Source organism: Elephantulus edwardii, unplaced genomic scaffold, assembly GCF_000299155.1.
Source record: "Elephantulus edwardii isolate Elephantulus edwardi_28Jun2011 unplaced genomic scaffold, EleEdw1.0 scaffold00035, whole genome shotgun sequence".
Lineage (NCBI taxonomy): Eukaryota > Metazoa > Chordata > Mammalia > Macroscelidea > Macroscelididae > Elephantulus > Elephantulus edwardii.
The window spans coordinates 9,738,293-9,741,741 of record NW_006399785.1 but is presented as its reverse complement, the minus strand read 5'-3'; positions in this window follow the sequence as shown (position 1 = coordinate 9,741,741).

Sequence of the window (3,449 nt, the reverse complement as noted above, 5' to 3'; positions counted from 1 at the left end):
CATAGGGTCGCTATGAGTCGGAAATGACTCGACGTCACATAACAACAACAACAACATGGGTTGTACTCAACTCTATGGTACCTAACAACAATAACAACAGATCAAGAAGACGTAACCTTGGTCAACATCTAATCACCAAATGATAAACTTACTAAATACATTAAACAACTGTTAAGAAAATTTAAGAAAGAAATAGACAGCACCATAATAGTGGTGAAGAATTTAACATGCTACTCTCATCAAAGGTTAAGTAAGTTCAAAAGAAACATAATAAAGGTATAGAAGATCTGAACTATACAAGCAGCCATGTTGACTTTGTGGATGTATTCCAGGTACTGAGTTAAAACTGAATTCACTTTTTTCTCAAGTGCACACAGTATATTTTCCAGAACTGATTACATATTAGGGTATAAAGCAAGCCTCAACAAATTAAAAACATCAAAATAATACAAAGTGTCTTCTCAGACCATAACACCATAAAACTGGACAGTAATCATAAGAGGATAAAGTTTATAAAACCACCAAGATGGAAGCTAAATAATACCAGACTAAAACACAATTGGGTTTCAGAAGGAATATAAAATTAAATTAAAAAGTTCTTCAAAACAAATGATAATGAGATTACAGCATACCAAAACCTCTGAAATGCAGGTAAGGCAGTCCTCAGGGGGCAGATCATAGCAATAGGAAAACACTTAAGAATAAAAAAGAAGAAAAATTAATTCTTTAACTCAATACCTTCATCAAGAAGAAAAAAGAACAACCATCTAACCCCATAGCTTCGAGAAGAAAGGAAATTATAACAAGAGCTAAAATCAATATGATAGAAAACAGAAAAACAATTGAAACCATCAACAAAACCAGGAGTTGGTTTTTCAAAAGTGTCAATAAAATTGATGAACATTGGCAAACATTGTTGTTGTTGTTGTTATGTGCCATCGAGTCGTTTGTGACTCATAGCAACCCTATGTACAACAGCCCTAAAACCTGCTCTATCCTGTGCCAATCTCATTGCCTCTGACACACCCATCCTGATTACCCCAGTCACTGAATCAATCGAGCTCATAGAGGGTCTTCCCCTCCTGCGCTGTCCCTCTACTCTACCCAGCATGATGTCCCTCTCTAAAGACCTGTCTCTGCTTATAACATGTCCAAAGTATGTCAGACGAAGCCCCAGAATCCTTGCCTCCAAGGAGCAGCTGGTTTAATACTCTTTATGATGATTTTGTTTGTTTTCTTGGCAGTCATGGTACATTCAATACGCTTTTCCAGCACCACAGCTCAAAGGCGTCAATTCTCCTTCTATCCTCCCTAGTCATTGTCCAACTCTCTGATGCATACAAGGCCTGTATCAGGCGGACCTTAGTCTCCAGAGAGACACTGCTATTCTTGAGTATTTTGGAGAGGTCCCTAACCGCAGACTTTCCCATCGCAATACGTTTTTTGATTTCCTGGCTGCTGGTGCCAAGAGTATTGACTGTGGAGCCGAGCAAGCTGAAGCTGTCTCAAATACGGAATGATAGAGATGACAATACAAAAGAACCAAAGGAACACAAATCTTTAATATCAGAATTTTATAAAAAGCTTTACTCTGAGAAATTTGAAAACCTAGAGGAAATGTACACATTTCTTGAAACTCATGCCCTACCCAGATTGATAAGGACAGATATAGAACACTTGAACAAACTAATCACAAAAGAAGAAATGGAACAGCTCATAAAAAGACTTCCCCATAAAAAATGTCTACATCAGATGTCTTCTCTGCTGAATTTTGCCAAATATTCACAAAAGATCTAGGATCAATTCTATTAAAATAATTTTCAAAAATTTAAAAAGTATGAACACTCCATTATTTGAAGTATAACCCTAATAACAAAACCAGGCAAAGATATTACCAAGAAAGAAAATTATAGACCCATATTTCTCATTAACATAGATGCAAAAATACTTAACAAAATCCGGGCCAATAGAATTAAAGCAAAGAAAAAAGAATTAATCTTGATTAAGTTGGATTCATATCAGGTATTCAGGGATAGCCCAACATAAGAAAAACAATCAATATAATTCACCACATTAACAAAGTAAATAACAAGAACCATAAGATCCTTGCAATTTGACAAAATCTAACACCACTTTCTGATTAAAACGCTCAGTAAAGTAGAAATAGAAAGGGGTTTCTTCAACATAGTTAAAAGGATATCTGCAAAACCAAGATCCAGTATCATTCTCAATGGAGAAAGAATAAAATAATTTTCCTTGCGAACAGGGACCAGACAAGGATGCCTACTTTCACTCCTCATATTAAATATTGTATTGAAAGTACTTGCTTGGGCAATATTACAATAGAAGGAAATAAAAGACAATAAGATATACAAAGAGATGGTTAAACTATCGCTATGTGTAGATGATGTGTTGGTGTACACAGAAGAGCCATGGACTCAAAAAAAAAATAAGTTGCTTGAAGATCCAGAATAAATATTGCTGCTATTGTTGTTCATTGCAATTCAGTTGACTACAATGTATAACAATCTAAGGAACAGCAGATTTGAATGTTGCCCTATCCTGTGCCGTCCTCATCATTTATCACATATTTGAGCCCATTTTTGCAGTCACAGTTTGAATTTGTCTCATTGAAGGTCTCCCTCTCCTTTTCTGACCCCTAACTTTCCATTATATTTCCAATATTTTCAAATATTACGTCCTTTTCCAAGGAATAATAGCCACTCCTGGCAACATGCTCAAAGTATGTAAACTGAAGTATCATCAGCCTTGCCTCTGAGGAGCACTCTTATTGCACTTTTATTCCAAGATCAGTTTTCACTTTTGATTTTGGCATTCCATTGGTATTGTCGGATGCCATTGAATTGGCTCTGACCCATGGTGACCCTGTGTACAACAGAAGAAAACTCTGCCCAATCCTGGACCACACACCTAATCTCTGCTTTGCTTAAATTGAATCTTTGAAGTCACTGGTCAGTCTATCCCACTGCAGGTCTGTTACTTTTTCACTGACTTTATACTTTTCTAAGCAAGATATCTCCCTCTAGGGACTGCTCTCTCCTGAAATCTTCCTGTATCTGCGATCTGGAAAGAATTCACCAGCAAATCAGTGGTCAACAATTTCTAGAATTTGAAATTCTTCAAGAAACCTATGATATTTATTGGTTTGGGTTTGTTGGACGTTTTTCAAACAAAATAAAGTGATTTTATATTCACTCACAGCTGACAATAAAAAAACTTACTTTTATTATATATACATTTTTTATTATTATATATTCTTTAGCTGATCCTGGAAATTATCACTGAAACAGATCTGAATCCTGAAAATTTAAGTTTTTTCACTATATATACTGTCATTTTATTTAAAATTAATTTCAATGAATATCTGCAGAGATTTTGGACTTCCATTCATTCACTGTTGTACTTTTCTCCCCGCCCACCCCACTCCC